The following is an 18,416-nucleotide window of genomic DNA, read 5'->3' as shown; positions in this document are numbered from 1 at the left end:
ATCACTATTGAATACCACCACGTAATACATTGAATACTATTGAGTATGTCAACTTGTCTTCTGAGGAATCTTTAGAAAATGTTTGTGCGACAGTTTGTTTTGGGTACATTCTACGAAATTTCTTAAGAATATTTTAAAATGCACACTTAAAAGAACAACTAGAGTACAATAACTCTTTGTTAAAAACAGTTAGCAGCTGATTGAAGCTTGATTTAAGTCTCAGTTTACTGACTCTGTGTTTGTTGTTGAGTACACTCCTCCCTATGGCTGACTGCCTCCCAAGCTAAGCGTTAGCTTGTTCTTTACAGTACTACTGCATGTAATTGTACTTGTGTTTTCTCGTGCCTTGGAGGGACCTGACTTGAAGGGGGTGGGGAAGTGTTGTTGGCAGGGGAAAGGGAAAATATTCCACTTGTGCAAAAATTGGGCAGGAGGGGTGTTTGTTTATAAGGAGGAAACTTTAAACCGTTGATTTTTCGTGATGTTAAGATTAAAGGTATTCGTTCGTATAGTGGACTTTTGTTGCCTTGAATATCATTCAGGTAGTTATCCTTATTGAAAACCTGGTCCAAACCTATATAGATATTCTCGTATATGCTCATCACATTTCCTTTATTTATTCTTTTAAGTATGATTAAGTCTTAATTTACATTAGTGTATTGGTGGCCAGTTGCTCCCTTGTGTACGCTCATAGCCGAATATTTTCTGTGTTTGTTAACATTGATATGTTCCTGATATCTTGTAGAGAAATTTCTTCCTGTTTGACCAACGTAAGTAACATCGCATTGATTGCATTTAAGCTTATAAATTTCCTGAAGCTGAATAATCGTCTTTATTATAATTTATGCTATTGTGGTTTTTTTTTTTTTGCTATGGGCTTTACGTCGTACCGACACAGACAGGTCTTACGGCGACGATGGGATAGGAAAGGCCTAGGAGTTGGAAGGAAGCGGCCATGGCCTTAAGGTACAGCCCCAGCATTTGCCTGGTGTGAAAATGGGAAACCACGGAAAACCATTCTCAGGGCTGCCGATAGTGGGATTCGAACCTACTATCTCCCGGATGCAAGCTCACAACCGCACTATTGTGGTTATAGAATAAATGACTTATTATTATTATTATTATTATTATTATTATTATTGGTTGAAAATGTAACTTCGTAATTATGTTTTCTGAATAAATTTGTCATTTGAAAAATCCCTGGGTTTGAAAAAAAGTGAACGTGGTGTATTTAGACTTCTTATGTTTTTCATGTGTTAATTTTATGCTACTCTCTCGTAACTCTGCCTATGATATTATTAATGATATTACTGCTGAACTCATTAATACTATCGTTTTTATGAAATGTAGTTCTTTGTTTCTCTCTGTGTTTGATAGTGGTATGTTGAAGACACGGTAGATCATGCTAAAATATGCTGCCCTCTTATGATTAATAAGATGTAGCGAATTGTTTTTTATAGTAACTGGGGCAAATGTGTCCTTTCTGTACACCTTATATGAGAACCTACAGTATTACGTTCTCTTTTCACAGTCACATCTAAAAAATTCAAGGAGTTTTCTTTCTCTTCTTCTACCATAAATGTTGTATTATGATCTAACATATTTAAAAATTGTAATATATTATTACTGTTACTTAGGCATTTATCTATTATCACAAAAGTGTCACCTATAAAATGTGTCCAAAACTCTAAACCCTGAATTTGTCCAATTATTTTATGATGTTCTAGATGGTCCAGATAAATATTGGCAGGGCAAGGGAAGGCTGGGGCCCCCATTGGTAGTCCATTTTGACTATATATTTTGTTAATGAAAGTAATATAATTAATTCTCACAACAAATTCTAAAATTTTCATAAACTGCTATATTTTTAAGTTCCCTGGATGGCCTTGATTTGTAAAATTAGTTTTTATCATGTCTATTGCTTCATTAACCAGAATATTAGCATACATATTATTTTTGAGAGCATATGTAGTGATGTGGCAATAAATTGAAATTTTTAAAAATGTTACAAAAATCCATTGAATTTTTAATGGGTGATTTATTGCGAAAATTATAACTTATGTAGAAATTTATGTATAAATTGGTAAATCTTGTATATAGGACTTGAGAATCTTGGGTAAAGATCTAGCATTGGTAATTTTGGATTCATGTTTATCTTTTTTCATTAAGGATGAAAGTGGAATTTTACAGCAGAGATTTCAGATTCTTTTGGATTCGGGATGTACAGTTGTTATTGACTACTGAGAACGTATCATCTGAAAAGAACTCTTCGTCTTTTCAATATATTCTTTCTTATCTAATATGACCGTGAAATTACCCTTATCAGCTTTTGTTACAATAACATTACTATCTTTTATTTTATTTTATTTTTGAGATCTCAGTTGCATTTGTTAAGGTCTACAGAAAAGTTGTCTTTAAGTTTATTGGCTAACCTTGGAAGTCTTCTTTATTTCATACCTTAGGTCATCTTTGGAATCTGTAGGGAGCTTTTGGATGTTTGATTCCACTTCAGCTAGCGTTGTAATGTCATTTTTATTTGGATCCTGGCCAATTAAACTTAGGTCCTTTGTTTAAAATATCCAATTCTTTGTCTGTAAAATGTGTTCTTAAAAGGTTTTTAACTGAATTTAAAATGTCCTGAACTACTGGTGAATATGCATTATCATCATTATCTAATTTCTTTCTTTTAAGATTATCTAATTTCTTGTCTAAAGTGGTTTATTTTCTGCTTAAGATGCTTTCCATTTTATTTGAAGTACGATGTTGAAAAGAACTCCATTCTGATGGGGTCACACATAGGGGGGACTCAAGATGTGCTGAATATAACTTTTCATTTAGGAAGGTTTTCTTTTTTAAAAAAGAAATTTTATTTCTTTCTTTAACCAAATGAGATTGACCTATTTTGAGGAGACTGATGGTAATGAGTAGACAAGTTTTTCCTTTGAGTTGTTTTCAAAAACTTGGGAACTAAGTTGTTTACCTGACATTCTTTTAAGAAAGCAATGAATGTCTTAAGAGATTTTCGCTACTTTAATTTTAGTGTTAGTTTTTTTAACCTGGTTGGCTTCACTGTTACAACTGACAAATTTCAATGTAATGGTCCATATTGATGTAACTGATTAAAAATTTTATTTTATTCAATATTCAAAGTGATTTTACTTTTAGTAATTATTTTTAGTAAGATGCTAATGCTGAAGAAGTCTTCCAGTAAGACTAAACATATACCGTATTATGCTTAGACATTAAAATTACATGTATTTTCACTTGTGATGTGTACTGATTAGGTGGAAACTTTTAATAAAATAAAGTTCTCAATCAAATTACTGTACATCAATACAGGTAATTACAATGAAATTTGTCAATTGTCGGAAATCACCCAAAACAAATTGAGCTGCTTTTCTTTGGCTTTTTCCAGTTCTCAAATCAAGTAATCCTGGTGAGGGTCCCATACACTGGACCATACTCTAGTTGGGGTCTTACCACAGACTTATTTGCCGTCTACTTTACATCCTTACTACAACCCCTATATACCCTCATAACCATGTGCAGAGGTGCAGAAATCTGTACACTTTATTTACAATCCCATTTATGTGATTACCCCAATGATGATCTTTCCTTATATGAACACCTAGGCACTTACAATCGTTCCCAAAAGGAATTTCACTCTGTCAACATAGTAATTAAAATTGAGAGGGCTTTACCTCTTAGTGAAACATATAACCTGACTTTCAACCCTTTTTATCATCATATCATTGCCTGCTGTCCATCTCACAACATTGTCGACGTCTTTTTGCAGCTGCTCACAATGTTGTAACTTATTTATTACTCTATCAGTATAACATCATCCGCAAAAAGCCTTATTTCCGATTCCAGTTCTTTACTCATATCATTTATTTATATATATAAACAAAACATACAGGTCCAATAATACCGCCTTGAGGAATCCCCTTCTTAATGATTAGGGATTACAGGATCAGATAACACTTCACCTACTCTAATTCATGAGTTCATTTACTAGAAATATAGCCACCCATTTAGTCACTATTTTGTGGAGTCTAACTGCACTCATTTTTTACCAGTAATCTCCCATGATCGACCCTACCAAATGCCTTAGATAGGTCAATTGTGATACAGTCTATATGACCTCCTGAATCTAAGATATCTGGTATATCTTGCTGGAATCCTACAAGTTGAGCTTCTGTTTATTCCTGTTGCTTTACGACAAAGAAGTTTATTTACCATCCTCTCCACTTTCTCAAGCGTAATTTCACTAACATCATTGTCCTCCTGCTCATGAGCTTGGTTGCTCATGACATCAATAGGAAGTTTTCCTTTTACGTTGAGATGATTTCCTTTTATGTTGAGAAGATTTTCAAAATATTCCTTCCATCTGTCCAGTGATTTCCTGAGATCTACTACGAGTTAACCTGATTCACCCAAAACACTATTTCCTTTTCCCCTACATTTCTAAGATTCTTTATTCCTGTCCCGAAAGTTTTCCCTACTGCTGGCTCTCTGGCATAGCAAATACGGCAAGTTCGTCAATTTGAATCGCGCGCTCGGATGTAACAAAGTAACCTTATTTTCTCAAAAAGAAAATTTTTCTCCCCCACTCCGACTGCACCATTGTTCTTAATGCGAAGAGCATCCCTGATTTTTTTGTCAGTATAGTTCTCATACAACCTGTATAGGAAATATCAAAAACAGTCTAAACACCCTCATAAAGGAGCACAAGCAGCACTGTCGTCTGAACCAACAAGAGATATCTGTATTCAAAATCAGAAAGCAGCAATATCTTCAGAATTCTAGACTGTTTAGTAAATGCTCATGTCCTCCACCTGTCAATTCCATCCGACCACTAGACTGTCTTGAGAATGCCTGTTGTAAAAACACAATCACAGAAGTTAACACTTGACAATTAGATACCAGCCACAAAAAGCCTACATCATTATCAATAGAAGTAGAAGGGATGTTTAAGACACAGTATTACTAAACTAAGCCCCTCCTCTTTTCAATCTCACACTCCCAAAAACATAATGTTTCTCATAATATTTCATCACTTCTTCTATACTCAAAAATTGAGTGTTCAGCTCTGTTTCACATTTTTTTTGGTGATGTGTATGCATAGGATTATTTCCCTTTTTATACAATGGTTTTTTTTTTACTTCTGTTTTGGATTTTAGGATTTTACACCTTCTTACAAGGAAAGATAAAGCTGTTCATATGTATATGCTATCTATTTCCGGAACTGTAACTATGTATGCAGTTCATTTGATTTCAGTGTCCTTCATGTCCTTGCATATAGCTTTTTATATTTTCAGCTTATGATAATATGTTTCTAAAAATTCAATTTTTCTGTAACTATGCCAGTCTAAGTAGATTCAGGATGTTAAAGACACAGTACTACTAAAGAACACCCTCCTTGTCTTTCTGCCCTAAGTTCATACTCACAAAAGCACCTAATGTTTACATAAAATTTCCAAGATTTCTATGAGACTCAAAAAATGGGTGTTCAGCTCTGTTCCACATTTTTATGCAATACTGCGCATGTATAGTAGGATGAAAACTTCTGTAGAATATGAAATCAAACCTTAGAAACTACAAAAATGATATTACATTTATTACAACATACATGTGAATATGGTTTCTATTACAACTATGAAGTCTCACTTTCTGTATTATATATCAAGTTATCCTAGCCAGCTCACTTGTCCCATAGTTTAGGGTAGCATGTCTGCCTCTTGAGGCCCTGGGTTTGTTTTCTGCCTTGTACGAAGATTCTAAGCCTGGAATGAAGCCCAGAAGTTGTACTCTCAGCCTCATGAGACCGAATGAAGATATTTCTCATACAAGAGATGGCAGACTCAGTTATGAAAGCCAAAATAACATGGCTGAGGATGAGGACATGCTTGACTATATAGCATTTTAATATCTGCTGGCCATCTGGCTGTAGTCTTCTTGAGAGGTCAAGACTTCTTTTTTCTTTACGTCTTATGGTGACGACAGGACAGGAAAGAGCTAGGAATGGGAAGGAACAGGCCGTGGCCTTAATTAGGCTACAGCCCCAGCTTTTGCCTGGTATGAAAATGGGAAACCACGGAAAACCATCTTCAGGGCTGCCGACAGTGGGGTTAGAACCCACTATCTCCTGGATGCAAGCTCACAGCAGCGCACCCCTAACCACACGGCTCACTCACCCAGTGGTCAAGACCCTTAATAATTGTCTGTATGTGCCATGGGATTATTTTGTTTCTTTGACAAAAAGATCACTGATGACTATTTAGTGGTTGGTATCCCTGATATTAACAGATTTTTGGCTGCAGTCTTCAATTAGAAGAGGATTTTTATGAAGAAAACTTCTGTAGAATATCAAATCAAACCTTAGAACATATTAGATTTATTACAACACAGAGATGTATATGGTTTCTCTTACAAACACCAGAATAAAAACAGTATTGCACCAAGCAAGTGGCTGCGCAGTTTGGGGCACATAGCTGTCAGCTTGCATTCAGATGATAGTGGGTTCAAACCCTGCTGTCGGCAACCCTAAAGATGGTTTTCCGTAGTTTCCCATTTTCACACCAGGCCGGTACCTTAAGGCAACGGACGCTTCCTTCCCATTCCTAGCCCTTTCCTATGTCACCGTCATGATACAACCAATCTGTGTTGGTGCGACGTAAGAAAATGTTAAAAATAAAATAAAAATATATTAGAGTAAACCACAAAAAATATAAGCATAAATTTTTGGCAAATGCAAAATTTAAACCAGGAGAGATTATTATCTACAGTGAGAAGCTATGTTTATCATCATATGAGCCTGGAGCATACTTATACTGCACCTTACAATTTGCTGGCAATGCACAGGGTCGTCATCTTATCTTCCAATGTCACTTTTGCTCATCTATTCTCCAAAGAACTAACAGTTCCCTATATTAATTTCAAATACTTCCCAATTCAAGGGTTGCCATTATAACAAAGCATGCCATACAGATTGTCTGAATCACTCAACAAGGCTACCAAACACAGCGTAAAAAAAAGATACTGTAAATCTTTTTCTTAAAAAAAAAACAAAACAACAACACACACTTAAAAATTAACAGGGATTGTATAAACAATTTTTCAGAATTTGAAGGGACTCCTCCAGAGCAAACTAACCATTTCTGTAAGTTAAACTGAGCATGTTTGCCCAGCATTGTTTGAAGCCCTGTAACAAACATCTTTGAGATTAGATGATCTTAAAAAATAATTTGATCTGGGTTCATAAAATTCAATTAATCAATAATGGCTGATGTCTGAAGTCTAATATGGCTTGCCAGTCACCAGGTTGTACTCTTGCTTGTTGCAAAACAGGGAACTTCCCTTTACTCTTCAAAGTTCTTAGTGGCCACGCCTTCTAACTGTTGTTAGATTCTTGTGAGCAAATATTCGGCTTGCATCAGTGTCTGCACCTCCTATTCCTCAACAGAGTTGTATTTAGATCAGGCCCATACAACTCGCTGATTCTGGGCAACATGGCCCTCATTCTGCCCAGAGGAATCTCAGGGCCATTTCCATCTTGCTTTACATTTGCCTCTACGGCTATGTCATTGTCTTCCTCACAACAGTCGCACTCCCTCCCTCTCTGCCAACCAAACGCAAGACCCACAACTCTACAAAGTAACCAGCAAATCTAAGAAAAATATAATAGGGCTGAAATCTTCTTGGCTTCTACCAAAACTTTTGTAGAGAAAGGTTTCAGCACTTACACAATGGCTGCCAAAATCTTTAGTACGCTCCATACTATATACCTCTGTGAACAGCCATTTTCTAGATGTAAATTACATAAAGCCAGATCCGTTATTCCATGTCAGACATTCACTTAAAAAATTGGCTTTTCCATTGGAATAAATATTAATAATGATGATAACAATAATCATAGTCATAAACCATCTCCAGTTGCCTACTCGATCCCTTCCTGTCCTTTTACCACTCTTCTTCTGCTAACTTGTCCCAGTTATGCCCTCTCTGCAGTACATTCTTCTTCACAAAATCTCCATTATCTTGTCTTTCCTCGTCATCTGTTCCATGGTGCAAAGAATTTCATTTCAGCTGCCTGGAGTTTACAATTATCCCTGTTGGTCATTGTGGTGGCTTGAAGGCTGTTGGATGTAAGAAGTGGTATATAATAAGACTTGCAGAATGTCACCTTGTTTTTAGGGGTACCTGTTCATCAAAGCCGCCACCTTACTTGACGGTAGAACTGCGACGCCTTGTTGTTTTTGTTGTTCGTCTCATGTTTTGCCAGGTTGTTTTTTGAGACGAAGCTGCCAAAGTATTTGAAATCTGGGATGCTGTCCAGTTTTGCTTCATTGAGTTTAACAACTGGTTCGTCTCCTTCCTTCTGCACTGCCATCACCACTGTCTTTGTCTTACTGCTTATTAGGCCGTAGGTCTTAAACTCATTATTCCATCTTTGCAGATGGCAACATCATCTGCGAGTGTGAAGGTTTGTAGGTCACCATGTCCTTTTCTTTCAAGCGACTTCATTATGACACCCATTTTGATGATCAATAGAATAGGTGTGACAACGAACTGCCCTACTGCACTCCTCTCTTCATTTCAAACCAGTCTGAAAAAACATCACCAAGCTTCTGCTCCCACTGTACATCTTCACTTTGTCTATGAAGGAGTATCACACCTGCAGCTTTATCCATTGCCAAGATCCAAAAATACTAAAATCAGAGGCATCTCTCAGTATTTATCCATCAGCAACTTAACTGCAAATATGACATCTGCAGTTGCCCTTTTTTAAATAATAATAATAATAATAATAATAATAATAATAATAACAACAATAATAAAAATGTCCGAGACTGACCAGTGCACAGAACCTCGCTTCAAACACTGAAAAACTTTAAAAGATAGCAAACGTCTTGAAGCCACCTGGAATAATTGAGACAAAAATGTCATTATTTAAACTGCATGCCATATTGCATTTTATCTATCCATTTGTCCTGAACAGATCCACCAAACTTGCTTACATCTGGCGACTGGTGATTTATGGCATCTTGCGCTTCCTCCTTACACAATGTGGCTCGCACAGGAAGCGTGGCCCACTGCTACTCTGAGATGTCGCCCCAGGGCATCCCAGCTGTGCAGGCCTAGTTTGGACCATCTTTCGATTCAGAGCTATGCAGTCCTAGACTTCAATCACATCATCTGTTAGCTAGGTTCACATCTTTGTCACAAGTTCTTCGGACATCAATGTTTTTTATTCCTTTCTTTGCACTAGATGTCTCATATCTGTAACACTAGTAATTGCTCATGGTCTATACTTATTGGGGAAGCTCATTTCTTTCTTAAGGTATGCTACAAGCAGTAAGTGATTTAAGAATAATTTCCACAGTAATTTACTTTCTTTTCTAGATGTACATCACATGGCAACCAATGCATCAACTTGAAGCTGTAGACATTTTTGTACACAAATTTGATGAATATATTTAAGTTTAGAAGAAAATATGATTTTTTAATTCATGGAGTTCTAATCAGTGATGACAAGATGAACTGGTTGACATAACTGAATTTCCACTGGCTAGAAGAAAATGTAACTTCATTTTTTCCTTGCCCATAATCAATTTACAAGAGAAATCCATTCCAAGGTATCAAATATGATCCTAAAGATTTAAAGAGCAGACACTGCTTTCCATATTTATAACTATTCATGTATTAGTAGTGAGAGTAAAGCCAATGTGAATTAGATAACTGAATGTTTGTGACACACTCTCTCTCTCTCTCTCTCTCTCTCTCTCTCTCTCTCTCTCTCTCTCTCGACAGCGAATCCAAATACTGTGATTTTAGTTAATCGTTCAACTAATTCACTGCCATATTTGTTTGCAACTGAGCGATAAGAAAGTTTGTCCGAGGCTGTTACATAGAACAGGCGATATTCATGTACCTTGTGTGGGTGGGGATGACATCTGACCCACGGCAGTGGCTGATAGCGGCATCATGGGTGGAAGGGGTTCCCTCATTACCAGGGGATGCCATGATCAGCCAGTTGTTTTCTTTGTTGTTTTCTTTTTTGCTTTTGTTTTTAGATGTATGTAGTATAACTTTAGATTTAGCGAAGGGTGGTGCAGCTTATGGTCTGGCTTTCCGCCTCTGATGCGCCACCAAATTAGTTAAGAGTACTGGAGTTAGTGGTTTTATAGTAGATATTGTTTGTTTAGTGTAGGGTGGCATTGTCAATGGTATGGTTATCCACCTGGGTGACGCCATTAAATTAGAAGGGTATGTAGTTAGTAGTTTAAGGGGCGTAGATTAGAGATCGTTTGTCTGAAGTTTTTTTTTTTGTTTCTGTGTATTTTGTAGTATTTATTGCCTGAGATTGTTTGCCTAAATTTTTATTTTTTTGTTTCTGTGTAATTTGTAGTATTTATTGCCTGTAAGCCGATGGTGGATACTAGGGTGGGCAATAAATAAATATTAAATATTCAATATTCAATGTACCTTGTGTGACAACTCCCTCAAGTTCAACTGAAGCTGTTCATGTTACAAGTTATGAGTTTATAGTCTGTGCGTGCTATGTTTTATGCTACTCTAAACACAAACATCGAACTATTTCTGAACCTTCGCGTATAAAATTATGATCTCCTCATTCTCAAGCTAATGATATAGTGCAATGGTTCCAAATATTTGACAACTGTGGCTTCCTTTCCAAGATCACATACCAGAGGCACCCTCATGGCAGTAACAATTGTACCAAGTCGAGTATACTCCAATTCTACAGTATTATTAAGGTAATTTAATGTAGCAAACCAAACCAAACAAAACAAAACAAAAAAAACAGAGTTTTCTTCAATGTTCTGCTGAAGTGAAGGACGTTGATTCAGCTCACAGAATATAAGAAACAAACTACTATCTGAGAATGGAAACGTGTGCACACGGATTCACCTTGGATTCATTAATATTGATTTACCAGGCTCCACGATAGGAAATACAAGACGATAAATGACAACAGAATTAACACTATCCCACGGAAACTTGTTTATGTGCTAAAATACATTAAGCCTATGAAGATGTTATTTTACCATTTCGAACCACCAAGTAGACACATGGCAATATCCTCCATGTGGTACCATTGTCAAAGTTTGGTGATGCCCCAAGAAGCTGCAGCACACAGTCTATTACCGACTTTCTTTGGTAGTGGTTTAACGTCGCACTAACACATTGAAGGTTTTCGGCAATGAAAGAATGGGAAAAGGCTAGGATTGGGAAGGTAGTAGCAGTGGCTTTAATTAAGGTACAGCCACAGTATTTGCCTGGAGTGAAAATGGGAAAACTAGGGAAAACTTATCTTCAGGGCTGCTGGCAATGGGATTCGAACCCACCATCTCCCAAATTCAAACTCACAGCTACGCAACCATGACAGCATAGCCAACTCACTCTGAAATTTTATGTAGTGCTGATATTTTTTATATGGTTTGAGGTTAGGTAATGTTGTGCTTTACACGCTGAAATTTAAGATATGCTTGCTTGTTTGCTTTGCTGGCTTAACCTAAATAATGATTTCTTGCGTGGCTGTTCAAACCAAAAGCCTCTCATCTGTGAGAATGCAATTGACCGACTGGCCCCTTTTATTTAAAAGGGATGTGTATGTGTGTTAATTAACTGAACACGGGTCTGTATGTAATCATAACATTCTAGTAATTGATATACTGTCTGGCTCCATGGCTAAATGGTTAGCGTGCTGGCCTTTGGTCACAGAGGTCCTGGGTTTAATTCCTGGCAGGGTCGGGAAATTTAAACGTCATTGCTTAATTCCGCTGGCATGGGGGTTGTGTGTATGTGTCTTCTTCATCATTTCATCCTCTTCACAGCGCACAGGTCGCCTACGGGAGTCAAATCAAAAGACCTGCACCTGGCGAGTCGAACATGTCCTCGGATACTCCTGGCACTAAAAGCCATAGGCCATTTCATCGATATACTTGCATCGAGTGTTTGGTAACTTTGGAAGCCCCAGCATTTGCAAGAAAACAATGTGCACTCATTCTGTGAAGTAACTGTAATACTTGTTGAAAAATAATTAGTATTTTGTTATAGTGGAAGCAGTTTCTGTTTTGACTCAGTTAATTTATAACTTAGTTTATGATTCAGTTTTGACAGACTCAAGAACCTAAAATCTTGCTTTTCTTTTTTCCTTTCTTTTTCCACCACTTTTCATACATCTGTGGGGTTGCAGGTGCAAAATGTGTCGCATGTGGGGATCTGGCCCTGTTTTTTTGCCCGGATGCTCTTCCTGATGCCAACCCTATGTGCAGGGATGTAATTACTATTGCGTGTTTATGTGGTGGTTGGTAGTGTGGTGTGTTGTCTGAATCTGAAGAGGAGAGGAGAGTGTTGGGACAAACACAAACACCCATTCCCCGAGCCAGAAGAATTAATAAAACATGATTAAAAACCCAGACCCGGCTGGGAATCGAACCGGGACCCCTCCGAACCGAAGGCCTCAATGTTGACCATTCATCCAGGAGTTGGACACTCGAGAACCTAAAAACAGTTGTTTTTCTTACCAGTCAGGTTGCAGGCCTCATCCTGATCACCAGATCCAATGTTTGCTGAAAACATTACACCTTTTACTATTTGCTTTACGTCACACCGACACAGATAGGTCTTATGGCGATGATGGGATAAGATAGTGTTAGGAATGGGAAGGAAGCGATCGTGGCCTTAATTAAGGTACAGACCTAGCATTTGCCTGGTGTGAAAATGGGAAACCACAGAAGGTCTGCCGACAGTGGGGTTCGCATCCACTATCTCCCGACTACAAGCTCACAGCTGTGCACCCCTAACCGCACAGTCAACTCGCTTGGTAAATTGGGGTGTTACCAGTATCTTATACTTCTCACACTTTAAAGCCATCAATCATCATTGACCTGCATTTAGGGCTGTTGCCCAGGAGGGAGATTCCTGATCAATTGGATACTTAACTTTAGAAAGGTGCTAAGTGCCAAATTCCTGAAAAATGTGATAAGTGGTTTGAAAGGTGCTGGATACTGAGGAGGATTACATGTGAAAAGTGCTATGCCCGCTGAGGATTCCAATCGGTTATAAATGCCAAATGATTTCCTAAGAACGGTGATTATGCAATTCAATTGTTTTAGTTTCTCTTTTCTGGCGTGATAAGTGTATGCACAGACTTTCATTCTGTGTTATGCTGTGAATAATTGCTCTTCAAATTATAAGGTACAGTAGAACCTCGATAATTCGAAATCTGTTAATTCAAAATCTTGCCTAATTCGAAGCAGCTCTCGTTCCTGGAAACATGAGGTTCGGTTTTGCATGTTATTTAAATCGCTGAATTCGAAATACGGATAATTTGTAATTCGAAGAACAATGTCAGTCCCGTTACCAAAATTCAGACTTTTTATTCGAAACTGCTTTAACATTTTGAAAAAAAAAATTAGTATTTTACAGAGTAATTTAAATTCAAAAGTTCTCTGCATCATGAAAGAATGCATCTTCCGGAACATGAAGGGGTAACTTTGTGCACTTGCACCTATTTCGGCGTGTATACCGTGAGCTTCATATCTGCTATGTCTGAGCGGAATCGTAATTATTTTGTATAGGGAGTTTTTAGGACGCCACAATATCATGAAGCAGGCAGTGTGCAGAGAGGTAGAATCCATTAACACTGGCGATGCTGACAGTTGGCGCAAAAGCATGGCTTATAGCCTATAATCAATTCGTACGCACCAAACAATATTGTCAATACCGATGAAACTGCATTGTTTGTTTGTTTTATATTTTTAAATGCTGAGGCCAAACAGGCTTATGGTTTTAAAGGAGATAATTGCCAGCCGGGAAATTGCTCTGTTGCTATGCAGTGCACACTGCACACGGAAACGAGAGATTTCCTTCCCCTGTCATAGGAAAGTTTGAAAAGCCACAATGTTTTAAGGGCGTCGGGCAATTTCCATGCCAGTACAAGGCATCTAAAAATGCAGACAGTACAGTAATCCAAAATATAAAGCATTTGCACAGGGGAGCCAGCATAATTTTTCCTCGTCTTTGAATCGTGTTTTTCTTCCTTTTCTTGCGCGAGGTTATGTTTGTCATTGTTTTATACAAGAGCATTATTTGAATAATGTAAATGCACCTTGTTGGATAAATTTCTGAAATAGTGTTTTCCATAGCATTTGAAAAATTTAAACTGAGAATCCTCATGATTGCATGCATTAATGGGTCTTAGAAGTGCCATGGAGGGAAATCGTACAAGTATAGTCACTGTACTGTTGTAATGTAGACGGAAGCGAGAGACTTTCTCCCCTAGTCGTAGGAAAGTTTGATAAGCTGCGATGTTTTAAGGGCATCGGGTACATTCTGTGCAAGCACAAGGCATCTAAAATGCATACAGTACAGTAATCCAATGAATAAATCACTTGCACAGGGGAGCCAGTATAGATTTCTCCTTGTCTTTGAATCATGCTTTCTCTTTCTTTTGAGTTCATTGCAAGAGGTTATGTTTGCCAGTGAGTTATCCAAGTGCATTATTTGAATAATGTAAACGCACTTTGTTGGATACATTTTGGAAATAGTTTTTTTCTAAGGCATTTGAGAGCTTTAAACAGTGAATCGAGGTTAATTGCATGCAGTAATGGGTCTTAGAATATATTGCGACGCCGCAAGGGTTGGCATTTCCGAAGTATGTGCTGGCAGTTAATTCGAAATCACGTAATTCGAAGTCCGATTTTTGCATTCCAGCGATTTCAAATTAACGAGATTTTACTGTATTTGTATAAATACTCCCTGCGACTCTGAGTTTGCCTTGACAGAGAGGAGGAGGTCAGTTACGAGGGTATCTGCACCCAGTGACTTATGCAAAATGGCTGAGGAAGCAAAGCTTGTTAAACTTTTCAAAGTAATTTCCATGAATAGTTCATAATTTCATAACATTCAAGCTGTGGCAGATGAGATAATCTCTACAAAAAATCTGTCAGCATCACATACCATTCATCAGATGTAGAAAGTGTAACAATGAAAGAATGTTACACCGACATAGAAAGGCTCCAAAGGTGAAAGTGCTCAAAAAAGGGAAACATGCAAAAAAACATTCAATCTGCTATAATTGAATCTAGTTCCTCAATGAACTCGATTACAGATGAAATAAATAAAAAAAGAATGATTTAAAGGTTATGATGCCGTACCTGGAAAGAGAATATTATATGCAGATCTGTAGAGAGTGACTGAGAACACAGCACCTACAATAATTTGATGGGACTTAGCACCTTTTATAAATGTCTAAATTTTAATTTCCTTCAGCAGCAAAATATTCCAACTTTGTCATGAAACTGCCAATAATATATGATAAACTCTCATTTGTAACTTTGAAATGTTTGAGGAATAAATAATAAAACATTGCATGCTACAGACAGTTTTTTGTAATAATTTCTGTTCATAAATTTGGCACTTCGCACGTTTCTAAAGTTAAGTATCCAATTGCTTGCCTATTTATTTAAACACTAGCAGTCTAAATGGCCGTTTTCAGTTCCGTTTTCTCTATCACTCTCGTTATGCGGTTAGAACATACAAATCCTTTGGTGGCCTTTAATGATTTTAAGTGTACCTTTCGGCATATAGCTTCAAATACTCGTACCTCATTTCTAGTTGGTGCTATGAGGTCATATACCTGATTTTACCAGACAGTCATTTTGACCACTACAGCAGTAGCTATATATCAGACTTTGGTGGCATTTATTTAGAGCGGGATATCGTTCCAACAAGGTGTAACAGTACACTTTATTACCGTAGTATCGAAGACAATGTATTGTTATGCTACTATTGGGCAGCTGTGGGGTGTTTTCAAACAATGATTCAAGTACACTGACAGGAAAAAAATTTCAGTAATGAAAGGTGTGCATTCATAACGAGCAGTCAATAGTCGTGTTCAGTCATTACAATCATTCAAACTAGATTTCCCGATGGTTTTAATTACTCCAAAGAAACATGTTCTCAATCTGCTGATGGATGCCGAAATTCTGAATCATTTACATAACATTTCCCCATCATAATCGGGCAATGAAGCTGTGAGTGATTTAGACCTCGATAATTGCGAAGACTTGTATAGTTTGGCAAATGGAAATAGTACGGATAGTGCTTCTTAGTTGCGGTGATCCTGTAGAACTGCTATGTGAAAATAAAATCACACAGGATCCTTCGACCTCAAGGGTTAGGGAACTACCCTCCAAACGGCAGTGCACGCACACCAGCAAAACGGCTGATGGCAAAGGTAAGCCTATTTGACATTAGTCATTTTGTATTTACGTACTTCTGTGCACAATGTAGGTAAATTCTGGCTTCATATTTGGCAGGTGAAGAAAACACTAAGGCAAATAATGAAACTGCTACCAAGGAGCACGATATCAACTGCAGTAGGCCGAGTGTATGCTGTGGTAAGTCAACATATAGGCGTGGTAGCATGTGGCTGTCGGCGAGGAAGAGTTACTTTGGATGGAGCTGTGTGGACTCGAGTTGATCTACAAAGCCTGTCAGGCTGTCAAGGATGGCAAAATATACTCGGGGAAATCCCAGGTTCCATAGGACATGCAAAACGCCATATTGAAGAAACTTGTCCCACTGCTGCTGGGCATCGTTATTGACGAATCCATGCTGTGCCACATCAAACGATGTACTGAGGTTCGAGCTCGTGAAGTTCTGAACAATCCTGAATGAACACTACCTTTGGAAGAATTGTACGCTTTCATTGGTCTTTTATATGGATGCGGAACTTATGGAGCTGACACAAACGTTCTCGATCTGTGGTCACAGAAGTGGGGTCCTGGAATTTTCACCCAAACTATGGCACAAAACAGTTTCCTGGAAAACACTTTTTTTTTTTTTTTTATTCAATGAAAAATCTACTTGCAGGGATAGCCTGAAAACTGATAGATTTGTGCTTGTATCCATTGTGTTGGAGAAATTTATATCTAATTGTACTATTTGCTACAGACCAGGTGAGAACATTGCCGTGAATGAGCAGTTCTTTGAATCGAAAGCTAGATGACCATTTATGCAGTATATGGCCAATAAACCAGACAAGTTTGGTGTTAAACGTTGGTTGGATGTCGATGTGGATGCCAAGTATGTTGTGAATGGTTTTCCCTATCTTGGAAAAGATGAAACGTTACCCACCGACTGGACTCTTAAGTGAACATGTAGTATTAAGTCTTGCTGAGCCTTTCGTCAATCAGGGAAGAAATATTACTTGTGATAACTTCTTCACTTCTCTGAAACTAGCAAAATCATTGAAGAAAAAGAACACAAGTATCATAGGCACACTGAACCGTAGTAGGAGAGAAGTTCCTCTTTCTGGAAAAACCAGCATTGATCCACTCTACAGCACAGTAATGTACAAAAATGAGGATGCAACTCTCACGTCCTACCAAAGTAAAAGAGAACAAGATGTCTTCATTCTCAGTACAATACATACCGATGTAAGCATCAACGAACAACATCCGAGTAAAAAATCTGAAATAGTCCATATCTGTAATTCTACCAAATTTGGTGTCAACATAGGTCAAATGTGCCATAAGTATATGGTAAAATCTGCGAGTCATACTAGATCTCGATGGTGTAATTGCTTATGCTTTGTATAAGGCAACAACCAATAAGCAAATACCGAAAAGGGCATTCCTGAGACAGCTGGCAACCGATCTAGCGCATCCTTATGCATCCTTTCAGATTAGTAGACCTCTCAACACCATTGTCGTTGTTGGCTCCAACAATGATGCCCTAGCATCCGAAGAAAGTTCACATTGCAGACAATGTCAGGTCGCAGTGTGCGAAGGAAAGGTGTTTAAAACTGATCTGTGGTAAGTGCACTTGAGAGAGAGAGAGAGAGAGAGAGAGAGAGAGAGAGAGTAATTTTTCAAATACAATATTTTAGGGTCTAGTCATTAAGCTTCAAGTAGTTAGGTATCTATATTATGGATGTGCTATTGAGAAGTGTACACAATTGTCTAATTTTTTTTTTTTTAACTTTGGAAAAGGAACAAGAGGGGCTTGACTTATGGTGACATTCAATCACTTGCTTAATATCAATGAACGAAAATCCTAAGAACTACACTACGAATGACTGCTGTCAGGAGCACACCTCAGATTGTCAGAATGAACAGCTTTCTAATCAGACACAGTCACTACCAGAGTTATGCCTGCAGGTTTGAGCATGAGCTAAGGGCACCAAGTAGAACTGTTAGATGAGGATAGGACCTCATCAAGGAGATTTATATTATGAGGCCCATAATCTTTAATTGATGATCGTAGTTCAACAATTTAACCTTTTCACCTATAAAATATTAACAACATCCTCAATGAAAAATTACCTTGAACAAACACTATTACATAATAATAATAATAATAATAATAATTAATAATAATAA

The 18,416-nt window shown here is 37.6% G+C and overlaps 1 protein-coding gene across 3 annotated transcripts in view; it reads right to left on the bottom strand.

Annotated features, from left to right (window-relative positions):
• Window positions 1-18,416, bottom strand: part of LOC136864799 (protein FAM117B) — a 467,979-nt gene that overhangs the window by 101,699 nt on the left and 347,864 nt on the right. The gene's annotated exons all lie outside the window — the stretch shown is intronic.

The sequence above is a fragment of the Anabrus simplex genome, chromosome 2 (assembly GCF_040414725.1).
Source record: "Anabrus simplex isolate iqAnaSimp1 chromosome 2, ASM4041472v1, whole genome shotgun sequence".
NCBI classification, from domain to species: domain Eukaryota; kingdom Metazoa; phylum Arthropoda; class Insecta; order Orthoptera; family Tettigoniidae; genus Anabrus; species Anabrus simplex.
Note: the sequence above shows the minus strand (reverse complement) of the source record. Positions and strands in the feature narration are given on the sequence as shown.